This window comes from Staurois parvus, unplaced genomic scaffold (assembly GCF_062004578.1).
Source record: "Staurois parvus isolate SC_StPar_1 unplaced genomic scaffold, SC_StPar_1.0 ptg000446l, whole genome shotgun sequence".
Lineage (NCBI taxonomy): Eukaryota > Metazoa > Chordata > Amphibia > Anura > Ranidae > Staurois > Staurois parvus.
In genome coordinates, this window is record NW_028318242.1 from 625,410 (window position 1) to 645,442 (window position 20,033).

At 42.6% G+C, this 20,033-nt stretch overlaps 1 long non-coding RNA gene across 1 annotated transcript; it reads left to right on the plus strand.

Annotated features, from left to right (window-relative positions):
• Positions 1–846: 846 nt before the first annotated feature.
• On the plus strand, positions 847–11,025 carry LOC149453595 (uncharacterized). Its single transcript, XR_016314661.1, has 3 exons — positions 847–1,430; positions 10,149–10,219; positions 10,747–11,025. It is a non-coding gene; the product is annotated as an uncharacterized LOC149453595 (long non-coding RNA).
• The last annotated feature ends 9,008 nt before the right edge of the window (positions 11,026–20,033 follow it).

Sequence of the window (20,033 nt, forward strand, 5' to 3'; positions counted from 1 at the left end):
GGTTTGATTATATTATTGAATTCAATTTATTATTATATTATTATTTTTTATGATTATTTATTAAATTATAATTTATGATTTCGTGTTTTAAGTTTTATCCTACCCGGAATGTTTACTAGACTCTTGTTTGGACAGATTTCAGTGAGTTATTCCTAAAAATTACAGGTCTACAATAAAAAAACTACATATTTCCATGCAATAAAATTTACCGCTTTCAGCACAGAAATATGGACTTAATCAGACCGCTAGGGAGGTTAAAGATGTGCTGCTCAAATGAATATGTATCCAATACCTTGTGATATCCACAATCAGCAATCCTATGCACTCACCTTCATGTTCAGCTGGCTATAGATGGGTAGAAAATTGTTAGAAAATCTGTTTGAAATTCTTGATCGTTCAAGTTTCTTAATGTTGGTTGCCTCATTTTGATTCTCAAAATGCATAGATTTATTTAAAAAAACTGGCATGTCAGAATTTTGTAGTGCCAACGAGTGATTTTCGAAGCATGAGTAAAAGGAGTAAAAAAATTTACCTTTTATGTTGTAAATGAATGACAATATGTCATCAAGTGGGAGAACAAATTTGTATCTATGATAACATGATCCCATGCTCATTCGACAAATCTTTATCAAATGTGAACAAATTTTCGAGCGATTTTCTAGCCATCTATGGCCAGATATTATGTGTTTGTGTAAGAGGTGTGGAAAATAGGCAACCCCATAAAATTTAAATCCAAAGCCTAATACCTAATATAACAGTAATCTATCTTTGTCAATAGAAGATACTAGTGATTGCATTTTTATTGTACCATCACAAGAGGGCAGAACTACTTCCTGTGATAATAGGAAGACACAGAAGTAGGATCAAAAAGTCTAACACTTTGTTTCCTACAGGACAGTGATTACAGTGAACATATCCAGTCACATGTAATTAAGGGTTTTCTGTGTTTGTTACAGGTAAGCAGGAGGCTGTTTAACATGATAAATAGGACAAAATGACTTAACATGTGCCCTGGTGGTTAGTAAATGTCGCTGTTACTATTATGCAATCAGATTACTTGTAGCATAAATATAAATATATATTGCAGCTATGCGATTTGGCGCTAAGATACAGGGAATGTGATTTCTCTATTGTAATACGCTATTGTTATGCAGAATAGTTTACTAGCATATCTGCAGAGGTCTAGATATTCAGTATTGCAATTAAAGATGTTTATTAATGTATATGAAAATACTTATTAATGTATATGGAAATATTTAGTAAGGTATAGAGGACAGTGATTACAGTGAACATATCCAGTCACATGTAATTAAGGGTTTTCTGTGTTTGTTACAGCCATTCCTAATAAAACACTTCTGGTTTCACCCGACCCATCCTTCGCACAGTTGAATTATTTACCGTATGTGCAACATTTGCGCAAATATGCACAAGTGAGTATAAACATTAATGAAGTTTCCCTAAGAAAATATTGCGCTACACCACACATACATGCATAAATACACAGGAAAAACATGTAAAACAAATGCCTGAAATTACATCCAAAAATGTAGGTGCTCAAACATCAGTACAGTATGCAAGAGGCCTAAACCATGTACATGGATATATGGCTTGTAGGTATACAATATGCTGTGCCCTTGCTAGAGGATCCATCTTACTGAAGCAGATGCAGCTGGAGAAGCAGAAGATATCCTATACTAGTGGATTTGCCCCCAGGGTGGGGAAGGTGTGCAGTAACGTTCTGAGGTCTAACATGGATGTGAATGCATAGGATCGCAGCAGTGGCATTGGATACATATTCATTTTTAAATGGATTGTTTTTCATGACAATATATATATATATATATATATATATATACTGCTCCAAGAAATTAAAAGAACACTTTTTAATCAGAGTATAGCAACACGGCAAATTGGCCTGGACAGGAAGGGGTAAAAGTGCCCGGTAGGCAAGTGGTTAAACTTCTGGGATATTGATCTGGTCAGTTAAGTAGCAGAGAGGGGTTGTTAATCAGTTTCAGCTTCGTGGTGTTCATGAAATTAACAACAGGTGCACTAGATGTGCAACAATGAGACAATCTCCAAAACAGGAATGGTTTTACAGGTGGAGGCCACTGACATTTTTTTCCCTACTCATCTTTTCGGACTGTTTTTCACTAGTTTTGCAATTGGCTATGGTCAGTGTCACTACTGGTACCTGGACCCTACAGAGGTTGCACAGGCAGACCAACTCTTCCAGGATGGCACATCAATACGTGCCATTGCCGGGTTTACTGTGTCTAACAGCATGGAGGACATTCCAGGAGACAGCCAGTTACTTTAGGAGAGCTGGACAAGGCCGTAGGAGGTCCTTAACCCATCAGCAGAACCGTTATCTTCTCCTTTGTGCAAGGAAGAACAGGATGAGTGCTGCCAGAGCCCTACAAAATGACCTCCAGCAGACCACTTGTGTGAATGTCTCTGAGCAAACAATCAGAAAACATACTTCATGAGGGTAGTCTGAGGGCCCGATGTCCTCTAGTGGGCCCTGTGCTCACTACCCGGCACCATAGAGCTCAATTGGCATTTGCCATTGAACTCCAGAATTGGCAGATCTGCTACTGGCACCCTTTTCACAGATGAGAGCAGATTCACCCTGAGCACATGTGACAGACGTGAAAGGGTCTATAGAAGCCATGGAGAATGTTATGCTGCCTGTAACATCATTCAGCATGACCGTGATGATCTGGGGAGGCATATCCATGGAGAGATGCACAGACCTCTACAGGGTAGACAATGGCATCCTGATTGCCATTATGTGTTGATATGAAATCCTTGGACCCATTGTCAGGCCCTACGCTGGTGTAGTGGTCATGGGTTCCTCCTGGTGCACGACAATGCCCGGCCTCATGTGGTGAGAGTATGCAGGCAGCTCCCAGAGGATTAATGATTTGATACTATTGAATGGCCCCCCACGTTCGCCCGACCTAAATCCAATAGAACACCTCTGGGATATCATGCTTTGGTCCATCCGACGCCGTCAGGTTGCACTTCAAACTGTCCTGGAGCTCAGTGATGCCCTGGTCCAGATCTGGGAGGAAATACCCCAGGACAACCTCTCATTAGGAGCATGCCCCAACATTGTCAGGCATGCATACAAGCACGTGGGGGCCATACAAACTACTGATTACCATTTTGAGTTGCTGCAATGAAATTTCAGCAAAATGGACTAGCCAGCTGCATCATTTTTTCACTTTGTTTCTCGGGGTGTCTTTGAATTCAGTTCTCTGTAGGTTGAAATGAAGGGTTTCTTTCCCCATTGAGATCTGATGTGTTTTCAAAGTGTTCTTTTAATTTTTTTGACCAATATATATATATATATATATATATATATATATATATACACACACACACACATAGTGGGGCAAAAAAGTATTTAGTCAGAATGAATGGGGCCATGTATCATGAGATTTTGAGTGCAAACCTCCTTCCATCAGCAAGGGCATTAAAGATGAAACGTGGCTGGGTCTTCCAACATGATAATGATCCCAAACATACCGCCCGGGCAACGAAGGAGTGGCTTTGTAAGAAGCATTTCAAGGTCCTGGAGTGGCCTAGCCAGTCTCCAGATCTCAACCCCATAGAAAACCTTTGGAGGGAGTTGAAAGTCCGTGTTGCCCAGCGACAGCCCCAAAACATCACTGCTCTAGAGGAGATCTGCATGGAGGAATGGGCCAACATACCAACAACAGTAAAAATAATTAACGAGCGCTTGGAGATAGATAGTAAGCAGCTAGCATGAAAGGCACAAACCCCAAACCTTCACACTATAAATAATAACACATGCAGCGCTGCATGTGTTATTATTTATACCAACAACAGTGTGTGCCAACCTTGTGAAGACTTACAGGAAACGTTTGACCTCTGTCATTGCCAACAAAGGATATATAACAAAGTATTGAGATGAACTTTTGATATTGACCAAATACTTATTTTCCACCATAATCTGCAAATAAATTCTTTCCAAATCAGCCAATGTGATTGTCTGGATTTTTTTTCTCATGTTGTCTCTCATAGTTGAGGTCTACCTATGATGCCAATAACAGGCCTTTCTCATCTTGTTAAGTGGGAGAACTTGCACAATTGGTGGCTGACTAAATACTTTTTTGCCCCACTGTATACACATACACACACACTAAATTGCCAAAAGTATTGAGATGCCTGCCTTTATACGCACTGAGCTTTAATGGAACTTTAATGGCATCCCAGTCTTAGTCCGTAGGGTTCAATACTGAGTTGGTCCACCCTTTGCAGCTATAACAGCTTCAACTTTTCTGGGAAGGCTGTCCACAAGGTTTAAGAGTGTGTCTATGGGAATGTTTGACCATTCTTCCAGAAGCATATTTGTGAGGTCAGGCATTGATGTCGAAAGAGGTCTGCCTTGCAGTCTCTGCTCTAATTTATCCCAAAGGTGTTCTATGGGGTTGAGGTCAGGACTCTGTGCAGGCCAGTCAAGTTCCTTCAACTCAAACTCACTCATCCATGTCTTTATGCACCTTGCTTTGTGCACTGGTGCGTAGTCATGCTGTAACAGGAAGGGACCATCTCCAAACTGTTCCCACAAAGCTGGGAGCAATAAATTGTCCAAAATGTATTGGTATGTTGATGCCTTAAGAGTTCCCTTCATTAGAACTAAGGGGCCAAGCCTAACCCCTGAAAAACAACCCCACACCATAATCTCCCTCCACCAAACGTTACACTTGGCACAATGCAGTCAGGCATGTACCATTCTTCTGGCAACTGCCAAACCCAGACATGTCCATCAGGCCATTCTATACACCGACTGTGTACAGAACACCTCCAGGTTACCCTTTAAATAATTTAAATTAAAGCGGCTCTGGGCTACTGAGTTGAATATATCCAAAAGCATGAATATCAAAAGTAGGTAGTTTATACTCCCCAGTTCCACTGCCTGTTCCTCCAGTATTTGCAAAGAAACAACCTCTTCGCATGAAACAAACTTCTGGGGGTGTTGGATACCTGGTCCTCCACCGTGGTTCCTCCTGCACTACAGCAGTGACATAAGAATCAGTAGAAGAGGCCACAGTGTTCGTCAGGGGACGCAGGCAGCTTCAGGTAGTGTAGTTTTACCTCAGTAACTTTCTCATGCATGTATTGAACATTTCTGTCAGCAATTTACGTTTTCTAGTGTGAATCGATTTAGTATGTTTGAAAGAAAGTTTACTTTAAAGTATAACTAAAGGGAAAACTCTTTTTTAAGCTTTGGATAGAGTAGAGAGGGATTAGACCACGTCAGTCTTTACTGCTGTCTGTGCCGCCATTTGGGAGATTCACCCTCTTTATTTGTCCTGTTCACCATTATCATTTAACCACTTTTGGGGCTACCCACCCGCAACGTACTGCAAACAAGCGGCAGCTACAGGACCAGCGACGTACCCGCAAGTCGCTGGTGCTTTGCCAAAACGGGGGCGCTGCACAAATGAGCTGGTGCACAGCCCTCTACCCCACGTTCACTCGGACACAGCGGAATGAGAATCCCGGTAATCGGGACCCAGTGATCATGTGATTGCTATGCAATCACACGATCACACTGACAACAAAGCTTTTATGAATCAATATAATTCATAAAAGTGTTGCTTCTGTTCCTGGAGAGTTGTGATTGGTCCACAGCTATCACATGGCACATGGAGCCAATCACAGCATGCTGTACCATGTGACCAGCTGGAGCCAATCACAGATCACTGTATTTTGAGCTGTCAGAAACTTAACACATTCATGACAGTTCAAAGCAAGCTTTACATTGCAGATCAATGATCCTCATTGCTCATGCAATGCAAAGTGTAAATGAAAAAAGAAAATCCCTGATCACCTCCCCAGAGTAGCAAAATGTTACTATGGTAACATTGCACTACTCTTATGAAAGTATTTTTAAAAAACAATAGTAAAAAAAATTTAAATAATATTTTAAAAAAAATGCTTTAAAAAAAATTGAGACATTTTTTTTAAGATTTTGTTGTTAACTACTTGCCGCCTGCCTGACAACAATGTGCAGGTGAGCGGCAGCTCTGGGCGAAGCAATAATCTGACGTCACTTTCTATTTCCAGATGTGATTGCGCATGCGTGCATCCCCTGCGGCCCCTATGCCATCCAGGAAGAAAAGAATGAACACAGCACTGAGAAAAACACTACATTTTACACACACGTTAGATTAGCACATTTAACTATTTGATCTCCCCGTCACTCAGCCAATGCCATTAGAACAGTGTCAGTATATAGAGTTTTTCACTGATCACTGTATTATTGCCACTAGCAACATCAGATAGTGTCAGGGTCAGTTAGCGCACCTCGCAACAAGGGTCAGCTAGCGTTAGATTGCCCAGACACTATCTTGCACTCATGCTATAGGTCACTGATCACTGCCATTACTAGTATAGTGTTTGTACAGATCAATATATTGATCATGAACAGAACTATAATAGTGCCTCCTTTGTATAGTGTCCCCAAAAACGCAGTGTTAGCAGAATTGGCCCTGTTCGCTACCAGCACTAGTGTTTTGCCTCTCCACTGTTTTTCACAGAAGATTTGTACCAATTGATTGTGGACCAAAGCAATTTATACACACAACAATACATCGCTACCCAAATTCAGCTCTTGCCAGACAATTTGCATGGAAACCTATCACGGCTTCCGAATTTTAATTTTTTTATTTTTTTGGACGTAATCCTCAACATGGGCATTACAAAAAAGAATGAATTGCAGTCATATTGATCTATAGACCCAATTCATCATATGCCCTTGTTTTCTGCTGTTACATATACAGTATGCCCAACGTGGACCAGCAATGTACTGGTATGTCACTGGACTTTGAGTGGTTATACCGAGATGATTCCTGCAGCTACAGGCATCATCCTGGTATGAGTTTGTTTCAGATGGTGGTCGGCTTTAATGTAAAATCAATCCTAGCTGCTAATTAGCAGCTGAATCACTTTTACAAGCAGTGGGAAGGGACTCCCCCACCCCTCTCACCATCTTCCAAGGTTTTCTTGGGCTCTCCTATCCCACCAGGGAACCCAAAAATGCAGCCGGCAGTTCCACGTGACTGACAATAGAGCTGATCGGAAACTGGAATGCCTCCATGCATTTCTATGGTCTAAGAAACCAGAAGTTTCATCATTTCTCTTTCGCCAGATATAAACAGCACCATTTTAAAATTGGGAAAGCATCTGATCACACCGATTTTGATGTGATCAGATGCTTTAAGGGCAGAGGAGAGACCTATATTCTAATACAGGGGTCTCCAAACTTTCCAAACAAAGGGCCAGTTTACTGTCCTTTAGTCTTTTGGGGGGCCGCATTGTGGCCAGAGGGGGTTGAAAATATCCTAGGCCAGGCATCAATGAGCGTAAGCAATGCCTCAAGTGTGGTGTTCAGTTGCATAGTGCTTGTGGTCAGTAGGAGAAGGAATAATGCATCGTCATTGGTATTACTGGGATGAATAGTGTCCCATCATTGCTATCAGTTTCAGTGGATGGACTAGTGTCCCATCATTGATATTAGTGGGAGAAATAGTGCCCTTTCATTGCTATCATTGAGAGGAAAAGTGCCTTGTCATTGGTTTCAGTGAATGAAATAGTGCCAGATCATTGATATTAGTGGGAGGAAGAGTGCCCCATCGTTGCTGTTAGTTGTGGGAATTATACCACTGTTGGTGTCAGTGTTAAGAACAAAGTGAGAAGAATAGTGTCCCAAGGGCCGGATAAAGGCTGTCAAAGGGCCACATCTGGTCCTCAGGCCGCAGTTTGGAGACCACTAGTCTAATAGCTCCTAGATTTCTCAGGAAAAGAGAAACTGTCACTGCCTATTGCTATCACAGGAGATATTTATATTCCCTGTGATAACAATAAAAGTGATTGAAAAAAGAAAATTAAAGGGACAGTGTAATATATTTTTAAAAAATCTAAATAAATAATTTTTAAAAATTCACCCCCTCTCCTGTGCTCACACGCAAAGGAAAAAGCAAGCTGCGGTCCCATGGAGGTATATAAACAGAAGTTGCATCATGCGTGTGAGGTATCACCGCAAACGTCAGATCAAGGACTGTAATTATAGCACTAGACTTCCTGTGTAAATCTAAAGTGTTGACCTGTAAAGGTTTTATAAGTGTCACTTATGGATATTAAAAATGTTTGTAATTTGTCGCCATTGCATGGGTGTGCGCAATTTTAAAGCATGTCATGTTTGGTATCCATTTAACATGCTGTAATATCATCTTTTATATTTTATCAAACAATTCAACAATATATTGTGTTTTTGTGCATTAAAATTCTAAAGTGTATTTTTCCAAAAATTTTGCGTTATATAAAAAATTTCAACACCCAACGTTTTGTTCTCTAGGGCCTCTGCTTTAAAAAATATATAATGTTCGGATGTTCACAGTAATTTGCTAGCAAAGAAACGTTTTTTTCAAGTAAACAAAAAGTGTCAGAAAAGGCTTGGTCTTCAAGTGGTTAGAAAAATGGGTGATGTGTGGCATAAGCTTCTAATGTTGGCCCTGAAATGCCAGGATAGTAGAAGACCCCCCTCCCCCCCCTCCAAATGAACTCTTTTTGGAAAGTAGACACTCTAAGGTATTTGAAAAGAGGTATGGTGAGTATTTTGCAGATCTCATTTGTTGCCACAAGTTTTTGGAAAACGAAAATTTATTTTTCTTTTCTTTTATTCTTTTTCAAAACCCTGTGACAAAAATGATATCTGCAAAAAACTCAAAATGCCTCTTAGCAAATACCTTGTCATTTTCAAATTTGAGGCAATAAATAAAATGTTCCTTGGACTCAACATACCTCTCAGCAAATTCCTTGGGGTGTCTACTTGCCTCTGGCATTGTAGCACCTCAAGAAATGTGATAGGCAGTCAGAAAGTAAAAGCTACGTAAATTCCAGTATATATACTATAGTTTGTAGGCACCATAACGTTCACACAAAGCAACTAATATACATGTAGTGGGATTTTTTTTTACCAAAGACATGTAGAAGAATACATTTTGGCCTAAATTTATGACCAGCTTTGAGTTTACTGGATATTTATTTATAACCCAAAGTAAAAAATATAGTTTTCTTTCAAAATTTTTGTTCTTTTTTCATTTATATCACAAAAAAATAAAAAAACCCATTGGTGATCAAATAAAAGAAAATAAAGTTATATTTGTGTGAACAAAAGGGCATACATTTTGTTTGGGTACAGCATTGCATGAATGTGTAATTACTAGTTGAAATAGCTCAGTGCCAAATAGAAAAAAATGGCCTTGTCATTAAGGGGGGTCAATCTTCCAGGGGTAAGTGGTTAAAGTTAAAGAAAAGAAAAACCCATATTTTGGGTTGTTCCCAGAAAACTAATAGAAGGGAAATAGTCCAATGGGGACACTAGGTCTGGTGACCTGATATATCCCCATGGAATTCTCTCAATTTGCAAGAATTTCCTCTCACTTCCTGTTTGGCTATATTTGTAAAAACGTTTGAAAACCGTTAATTATTTTCCTTCCATTTCACAATTATGTGCCACTTTGTATCAATCTATCACATAAAATCCAAATAAAATACATTTACGTTTTTGGTTCTAACATGACAAAATGTGGAAAATGGCAAGGGGTATGAGTACTTTTTCAAGGCACTGTAGGACAGGAAGTGAAGGGAAATCTCCCCAATGGGACACAGATGGCAAAACAAAATCTGACAAAGATTATAACCCTCACTGCAAAATGAAAAAAAAAGTTTTGCCTATAGTTCTATTTTAACATAATTTGCTAGGCTCAGTTTTTTTATTTGTTGCTTCGCATCACTTCCTTCTACAAAAAACATTTCCAAATGAAACTCAGTAAGCGAATCAAGCTAAGGAGATCTATATGCAATACAAGATCTAGAAATACAGTGATTTGATCTAATATATTTTAATCTAACAAATGCTATAATGTAAATGAGTACTTTAACCCAAAACGTGATCTTAGATTGTAAGCTCCCTGGATCAGGCCCTGCTAACCCTCTTGTATTGAACTGTATTGTTGCAGTATTGTCTCCCGTTATATTGTATAGCGCTGAGCAAACTGTTGGCGCTTTATAAATCCTGAATAATAATAATAATAACTTCCTGATCTTAGTGCATGATGAAAAGCAATGAGACCAAGCTTCAGAAGACTTAAAGTGGTTGTAAACCCTTACATCTACCCAGGTAAGTGACTGGCACCAGGTGATACACAGAGATTAAACAAATCTTCCTACATCAATTGTACCTTTTTATCTGCATTCGTCTTTCCGCTACATCCATTCAAATGCAGAATATACACAGGATCTCTGAGCTGTAAAAAGCAGGGGGTGGAGAGCTGAACATACATCAGTGAGGAGAGCTCTGAGAGCTGATTGGAGGGAAGAGACCCCCCGCCCCCTTCACATAGCACAGAACAGAATTAAAGCTGTCAATCAGCTGGAGGTCCCTCTCCATTGCCATGTTCTTTTGGTGTCAGGAAAACTTGTCAACAATGACTCATGCTGATAGCAGACAGAAATTACATGTAGTGGTTTGGATTAGGAAAAGGACACACTATAGAGGGATATGCTTTGTTCATATTTCATGGTTGAGGTTTACAACCTGTTTAAAATACACAGTGCTATAAATAGAATATACCGTAACTTTTAAAAAGATGATTTATATGTGCCATATGCTAAGCTTAACACTGTATTTATTTCTGTTTTTTCCAGGCCTAGGATCATGTTTTCCAGTGACAAAGCTGAGACATTTCTTTTCCCTAATGATATGAGTCAATTTTTAGTATAGATTACTGACTATCCAACAGAAATGTAAGAAAAAAAAAAAAAGCCTAATCCATTAATGTGTACATCTTCAGTAATCACTCTGTGAAGTTACTAATTTACCAATTTTCCACTACACTTTCATCATCTGATTTACCATAACAGATTTGAAATTAAAATCTAGTACAGGGATCTGCTATCATTCTGCAATAAATGTTATGAACCTTATGAGTTATATTATATGGTGTATGTACCGATTGTTAGGATATATACATATGTTTGGCTCTTACCTTGTTCTACCTTTTGTAAACCTTTAAAATTTCTTTTTTCTGCAAAAAAAAATCTGGTACAGGAAAAAAAAATCAAATGCCTAAAGCTTTACAAATTTTAGAAACAGTTAATCTCATAAATTAAAGCTGAACTCCAGGTATTTAAAAAAAAAAAAACTATTTTAGTTTTCCTTTAAAAATTGAAAAAGTACCGTATTTTGATATAGCCCCCCTCCCTCATAAGACTGCTTGGATAACTTTCTCATCCTTCTACCTCTCTCCCTTCACCCCAATTTTGGGGTGCCCAGACTTTCTTCCCAGTTTACATAACAAATGTTTTACCCCATCTAGTTTCATTGAACAAAGTATACTTGGACTTATTAACCCCTTTTATGTGGGATGAAATTATCCATTTGTTAGAAACAGCCATAGATCTTTAGAGCTCACCACCATTCTGCCATTTTTGATCTTCTTTCCAAATAAAAGGGAGCCACCCACTTCAAAGATAATTACAGCAAACAGCAACCTTCAAGACACGTGGGGCTTTATGTACTAAAGCTAGAGAGTGCAAAATCAGGCTCACTTCTGCATAGAAACCAATCAGCTTCCAGGTTCCAAAGCTTAATTGAACAAGCTGAAGTTAAAAGCTGATTGGTTTTTCTGCAGAAGCTAGCCTGATTTTGCACTCTCTAGCTTTAGTGAGTAAACCGCACCTTGTCCTGCAAAATATAATTCCCCCCACCCATCAAAAAAAAAAACTCTTCCTTTTATACAGGAAGATTGGAAAAGAAAATGACAACTCACTCACACCAGAAAAAACAACCCTGTATTAAACAACTTGGAAAATCTTCCATTTCAAATACATTCTTAAGAACTATGCTGTTAAATACTCTTACACTGGTACAAGGTCACTGCAGGAACATATCATCAAATCAGTGGGCCCGTGTGCAAGATCAAAAATGGGCCCCAGGCAATAATAAAGAAAAAATGTGCGCATGAAGCATTGGTGTAGTTTAAATTGTTCTTAGGGAGTGGATTAAAAGGGGTGTGGTTAAATAGTGTGAGATGACTTACATAGTGCAGAATGTGGTAATGCTAAATGGGGAATGTACAGTGTGGAGTGTATGGCAGTGGGTAGTATGTACAGAGAGAAGAGTGTGGAGTGTATGACGGTGGGTAGTATGTACAGGGAGAGGAGTGCGGAGTGTATGGCGGTGGGTAGTATGTACAGGGAGAGGGGTGCGGAGTGTATTGCTGTGGGTAGTATGTATAGGGAGAGGAGTGCGGAGTGTATGACGATGGGTAGTATGTACAGGGAGAGGAGTGCGGAGTGTATGGCGGTGGGTAGTATGTACAGGGAGAGGAGTGCGGAGTGTATGGCGGTGGGTAGTATGTACTGGGAGAGGAGTGTATGACGGTGGGTAGTATGTACAGGGAGAAGAGTGTGGAGTGTATGGCTGTGGGTAGTATGTACAGGGAGAGGAGTGTGGAGTGTATGGCAGTGGGTAGTATGTACAGGGAGAGGAGTGCGGAGTGTATGGCGGTGGGTAGTATGTACAGGGAGAGGAGTGCGGAGTGTATGGCGGTGGGTAGTATGTACAGGGAGAAGAGTGCGGAGTGTATGGCGGTGGGTAGTATGTACAGGGAGAAGAGTGCGGAGTGTATGGCGGTGGGTAGTATGTACAGGGAGAAGAGTGCGGAGTGTATGACGGTGGGTAGTATGTACAGGGAGAAGAGTGCGGAGTGTATGGCGGTGGGTAGTATGTACAGGGAGAAGAGTGCGGAGTGTATGGCAGTGGGTAGTATGTACAGGGAGAAGAGTGCGGAGTGTATGGCTGTGGGTAGTATGTACAGGGAGAGGAGTGTATGGCGGTGGGTAGTATGTATAGGGAGAGGAGTGCGGAGTGTATGACGGTGGGTAGTATGTACGGAGAGAAGAGTGTGGAGTGTATGGCGGTGGGTAGTATGTACGAGGAGAGGAGTGCGGAGTGTATGGCGGTGGGTAGTATGTACGGGGAGAAGAGTGCGGAGTGTATGGCGGTGGGTAGTATGTACGGGGAGAGGAGTGCGGAGTGTATGGCGGTGGGTAGTATGTACGGGGAGAAGAGTGCGGAGTGTATGGCGGTGGGTAGTATGTACGGGGAGAAGAGTGCGGAGTGTATGGCGGTGGGTAGTATGTACGGGGAGAAGAGTGCGGAGTGTATGGCGGTGGGTAGCATGTACGGGGAGAAGAGTGCGGAGTGTATGGCGGTGGGTAGCATGTACGGGGAGAAGAGTGCGGAGTGTATGGCGGTGGGTAGCATGTACGGGGAGAAGAGTGCGGAGTGTATGGCGGTGGGTAGTATGTACGAGGAGAGGAGTGCGGAGTGTATGGCGGTGGGTAGTATGTACGGGGAGAAGAGTGCGGAGTGTATGGCGGTGGGTAGTATGTACGGGGAGAGGAGTGCGGAGTGTATGGCGGTGGGTAGTATGTACGGGGAGAAGAGTGCGGAGTGTATGGCGGTGGGTAGTATGTACGGGGAGAAGAGTGCGGAGTGTATGGCGGTGGGTAGTATGTACGGGGAGAAGAGTGCGGAGTGTATGGCGGTGGGTAGCATGTACGGGGAGAAGAGTGCGGAGTGTATGGCGGTGGGTAGCATGTACGGGGAGAAGAGTGCGGAGTGTATGGCGGTGGGTAGCATGTACGGGGAGAAGAGTGCGGAGTGTATGGCGGTGGGTAGCATGTACGGGGAGAAGAGTGCGGAGTGTATGGCGGTGGGTAGCATGTACGGGGAGAAGAGTGCGGAGTGTATGGCGGTGGGTAGCATGTACGGGGAGAAGAGTGCATAGTGTATGGCGGTGGGTAGCATGTACGGGGAGAAGAGTGCGGAGTGTATGGCGGTGGGTAGCATGTACGGGGAGAAGAGTGTGGAGTGTATGGCGGTGGGTAGCATGTACAGCGAGAGAAGTGTGGAGTGTATGGCGGTGGGTAGCATGTACAGCGAGAGGAGTGCGGAGTGTATGGCGGTGGGTAGCATGTACATCGAGAGGAGTGCGGAGTGTATGGCGGTGGGTAGCATGTACAGCGAGAGGAGTGCGGAGTGTATGGCAGTGGGTAGTATGTGCAGGAAGGTGTCAGTAGGGCAGAGGATAGTGTCAGTAGTTCTGTATTTTTAGCTTTTTTTTTCATTTTTTCAAAATGCTTTTGGGTGGCCAGTGGATGGTGTCTGTAGAGCAATGGAGTGGGTGTCAGTATTTTTTAATTTTTATTATTTAATTTTTTACAATTTATTTTTCTATTATTTTTGTTCACAATGATTTTGTGGGAGCAGTAGACAATGTCAGTAGGAAGAGAACAGGGAGCATTAGTATATGTCTACATGGGACCAACTACTACCATAGGCTGATGACACAAAACTAAACTTTTTTGGCTGCACTCATGAATGCTATTGCTGGAGGACAAAATAGGAAAGAGGAGGAAAGGAAGGGAGGGAATGGATGGATAGATGGAGGAAGGGAGGCATGGGATGAAGGACGGAAGTAAGGAAGAGAGACAGGAAGGAAGGGGATGGAGGAAGGAAGGGAAAGAAAGAAGAGGATGGAGGAAGGAAGGAAGGGGAGGGAGGGAGGAAGGGAAGGAAAGAAGAGGAGGGAGGAAGGAAGGAAAGGAAAGGAAAGAAGAGGATGAAGGAAGGAAGGAAGGAAAGAAGGAAGGAAGGGGAGGGAGGAAATAAGGAAGGGAGGGGATGGAGGCAGGAAGGAAGAAAAGGGTCAGCTCCTCCTGGCCCCTGAACCCTGCTTCTAGAATCTCCTCCAAGATTCTAGACCAGGGGGAGATATCAAGGAATTGATCTGCAGAGCCTTTCAGCCCTGACCCAGCTGCCTATTGCCCAGGCTGCTACTCAGCGTTTCTAACTAAAAACAATCGGGTAACTCCCCCTAGCTAATTAGAAGGGTGCTACATACTTACCTGCTCTGTGCAATGCAATTGCACAGACCGGCCCTGATCCTCCTCGTCTTTGGTTCCCTGCTGGCTCCTCCCCTAGCCCCCCCCCCCCCCCGCTAAATCAGCTTGCTATGGGGGCAGTTGGGTAGGCTCGCTCCCAAGCCTTGCTGTCTATTGACACAGACAGCGGGACTCAACCTTGCCCCCGGCTCCCTCATCACTGGTTTTGATTTATATCAGAGGGAGCTAATGGCTCCCACTGCCTTAGCAAAGCCTGAGAGACCAGGAAATGAGGGGAGAGAAGAGCTGCAGATGGGCAATGCACTAGATCGAATTAGGTCTTAAGTAAGTAAAAAGCGTGGTGGGGGGGAAACAGATGCCTGAAAATTTTTTTTTTACCTTAATGCGAGGAATGCGTTAAGGTTTAACCACTTTAACCTCTTCACGCCGGCCGAACGCAAATGTATGGCCTCCCAGTGTCTGGGCCTAGACGCAGAGTGGCCACACATTTGCATTCTGTTGAAAAAAGCCATATGTGCTGAGAGCACGCAAACCCTGTGCGCTCCCAGCACACATGTCCGGTACTCCCGATCATGTGACCGCCGTGACGGCGCGCCACAGCGGTCACATGACCCTAAATCCCGGCTTCTAAAACTCTTAAAGGGCCGGGAGGCACCGGCACGAAGGGGTTAAGTATTAATTCCTTTCTAATATTACACTTACTACAATTATGTCAAGCAAACTATGTGGTAAGCAATATTTTAACCGCCTTACCCCCAGGTCAATTCTGACATTTCTCAAAACAGTGCTCAGCATAAAATGAATACACCCCTTTTGAAAAGTAAGATTTTAATCAATATCTCGATGAATGCATGAACAATCTCTAAACTTATGACAAAACTGAGTTTTGTAGAACATTTTGTAGCTCATTACATGAAAGTAAAGTTAATAATATAACTTAGATTACAAAATCTTCGGTTTTACTCAAATTAGTTAATGCAAAAATGAATACACCCCACAACATAAACTACTACATATAGTATTTTTTATGACCTCCATGATTTGTAAGGACAGCATCAAGTCTTCTAGGCATGGAATGAACAAGTTGGTGACATACTGCTATATCTATCTTTTTCCATTCTTCAAGAATGACCTCTTTTAGAGCCTGGATGCTGGATGGAGAGTGATGCTGAACTTGTCTCTTCAGAATTCCCCATAGGTGTTGGATTGTGTTCAGATCTGACAAATATTACAAAAAAGCTTTCTTCACAAAGTGAAAAGACACCCAAAAAAGGGAGAGAGTTACTCCGACGCATTTAGATCATTTCACATTTTTGATCTTCTTCAGGGGGGATAGATACATAAGAAATTTCTGATGGACACATAGAGATAAATCATAATATGTATATATCGACAATTAGTCAATGGCATTTATATCATACCATGATAGTACTTACAAGAAGTAAATATTAGTCAGAGCAGTTGTAAGATAATAGCATCCAGGATGAACCCGCATGGACTGGAGCCCCAATGGTGTGAACACTCGAGAAGAACAAGAGTGGTCAGATGTCAATTCCATGGAACCAGCAGCAACCAGGAAAGTCCAGATCACCCTCTGCACCAGTGGTTCTCAACCTTTCTAATGCCGCGACCCCTTAATACAGTTCCTCATGCTGTGGTGACCCCCAACCATAAAATTATTTTCGTTGCTACTTCATAACTGTAATTTTGCAGTGGGAGGACTAGTGCCACATCATTGGTGTCAGTGGAAGGAGTAGTGCCCCATCACTGATGTCAGTGGGAGGAATAGTGTCCCATCGTTGGTGTCAGTGGGAGGAATAGTGCCCCATCGTTGGTGTCAGTGGGAGGAATAGTGCCCCATCATGGTGTCAGTGGGAGGAATAGTGCCCCATCGTTGGTGTCAGTGGGAGGAATAGTGCCCCATCGTTGGTGTCAGTGGGGGGAATAGTGCCCCATCGTTGGTGTCAGTGGGGGGAATAGTGCCCCATCGTTGGTGTCAGTGGGGGGAATAGTGACCCATCGTTGGTGTCAGTGGGGGGAATAGTGCCCCATCGTTGGTGTCAGTGGGGGGAATAGTGCCCCATCGTTGGTGTCAGTGGGGGGAATAGTGCCCCATCGTTGGTGTCAGTGGGAGGAATAGTGCCCCATCGTTGATGTCAGTGGGAGGAATAGTGCCCCATCGTTGGTGTCAGTGGGAGGAATAGTGCCCCATCATTGATGTCAGTGTGGTGGAGGGGGGAATAGTGCCCCATCATTGGGGTCAGGGGGGGAATAGTGCCCCATCATTGGTGTCAGTGGGGGGGGGGAAATAGTGCCCCATCATTGGTGTCAGTGGGGGGGGGAGAAATAGTGCCCCATTCTTGGTGTCAGTGGGAGGAATAATGCCCCATCTTTGGTGTCAGTGGGGGGAGGAATAGTGCCCCATCGTTGTCAGTGGGGGGAGGAATAGTGCCCCATCGTTGGTGTCAGTGGGGGGAGGAATAGCTCCCCATCGTTGGTGTCAGTGGGGGGAGGAATAGTGCCCCATCGTTGGTGTCAGTGGGGGGAGGAATAGTGCCCCATCGTTGGTGTCAGTGGGGGGAGGAATAGTGCCCCATCGTTGGTGTCAGTGGGGGGAGGAATAGTGCCCCATCGTTGGTGTATGTGTGGGAGAAATAGTGCCCCATCGTTGGTGTCAGTGGGGGGAGGAATAGTGCCCCATCGTTGGTGTATGTGTGGGAGAAATAGTGCCCCATTGTTGGTATTAGTGACACCAATGATGGGGCACTATTCCTCCCACTGACACCAATGATACTTACCTTGCTGACCCCTGCTCCAGCCTGGGTTCGCTCTCCCTCTCCCATCTACAGCCTGCATACCTGGCTGCAGCAGCAAAATTTGCACTTACCTGTCAGCTGTCTTCCTTCTCTGGCTGCTCCCTCGATCTTCTTTGATCTACGTGCGCTGCCGCTCGGCTCCTCCTCTCCAAGCTCCACCTCCTCGCCGGTGATTGGCCGCCTGTGTGCCTCTCCTGAGCTACAGTTCCGGTGGCCAATCAGCGGCGAGGAGGCGGAGTTGTTGAGTGATCCCGGAGGTGTGGCCAGGTGACAGGGGCAGCATGTGATCACGCCCACACATCGCCTGAGACAGAGGAGCGGTGTCTCGGTTCCTAAGACCATCGGAAATATGTGTTTTCCGATGGTCTTAGGCGACCCCTGTGAAATGGTCGTTCGACCCCCAGGTTGAGAACCGCTGCTCTACACCTTCTAAGAACATCACAAAAAAAACAAAATGAATTATATAAAAGGCTTATCTCAAGGACCTGAAGGATGATACTCAAAATGATCTAAATAAAGTAGGACTAACCATGTTGAAGTATGGCCAATACATGTGATGAATTGAAATGTTTCTGCATTAAATGGTGAAGGTATCATTAATCTCATAGAGCCACAACTCAAGGCAAATAATTAAAAGTTTGAAATGCTTTTTTCTTCAATGGTAAGAATCACATAAATTCCATAGACCAAGATCGTTATTTGAACTATAATAAAAATAAAAAAAAGTTGTGAATATATATACTAGCACAGGCTACCTTAAATAATGTTGAAAGTATAGTTATTATAATTATCCACAATACTTACTGGAATATAAGAATATCGAAGTATTATTGCCTCAAATTGATTAGAGTATAGAGCAAAACTATATCCAAGTAAAGTATCTATAATAAACATCACACCAAACGGTGAGATTACTGACAACTTAACATGATAGTAAATATTGATCTCCCACAGAGGGGCAAGAATCATTGCTCACCAAGCCATCAAGATAACACAGGGAACCACTCTAAAACCAGGAACACCAAACCACTGATAGGTAGAGTGTAGGAAGCCTCAGTAAAAATGAGTGTAGGAAGTCTCAGCAAATATGACCTTTCTATGGGAAAGGTGAAATCAGACCATAAACAAATTGACAACATTTCTTTCTTTTTTTGTAACAGTTTTATTGATTTTCATATGTATATACTGTACATACATCAAATTGGAAAGAGAAAAAAGAAAAAGAATCTCATCGATGGTAGAAATCTGCAAGGGTACAGAATAACAATGTCAGACATACGTCACAGAATAACATTCGAGGAGCAGTTAAATACATACATTCTGGGCAGGTTGAGAAGAAATAAAGACATCCCATGGGTTCTATACTGCCTCAAATACAGCAATCGAACAAGCATGTAAAGCGGTCAAATATTCCATCTGTCATACATCAGCAATAATTTTAAACAAAGTCGGCATCGAAGGAGATATGGAGGAAAGCCAACACATAGGAATGCTTCTTGTGGCTGCAGTCAGTACATGCGCAGAGAGTTTTCTTGATGGTTTGGAGAGGCCTGGAAAAGGCAGGCTCAATAAAAAGTATAGAGGTTCGAAAGGGAGAGAGGTATGCAATAGCAATTGTAATAAGGACAAAACCTCTTCCCAAAAAGGAATGATGGACCCACATGCCCAAAATATATGATAGAGAAACCCTCCCCACAGTGCCAGCAGGCAGAAGAAGCATTTGGGTTACAGACATGGAGTACTTCAGGAGTTTTGTACCACAACATGATAATTTTGTATGCATTTTTCTTATAGACTACGCATACAGAGGATCTGGCTGCGTTTTCCCAAATTTTTTTCCACAGTATCAATTCAATGTCACATTGTAAAAACTGGGACCACTTGCGCATGTAATGGTGAGTGTCATTAGATACTGGAGAGGTTTCCATAAGGAGTTTATATGTAGTACAGATGATACCCCTTTGATATGGGCCCTGTATACATAAACGTTCAAAGGGAGTGGGCTTTCCAAGGGTCATTGAGGGTGATATGGTAGAGAAAAAAAATGGTGTATCTGAAGATAAACATATAGATGTTGGGAAGGTAGGTGATCTTTTTTCTGGAGGTCCGTGAATGGTTGTAGCCTCCGAGTTACTGGGTGTACCAAGTGGCGTAGTTGGAAAAGGTCAGCTGCAACCCAAGGAAGAGAAAAAATTTCTTTCATAA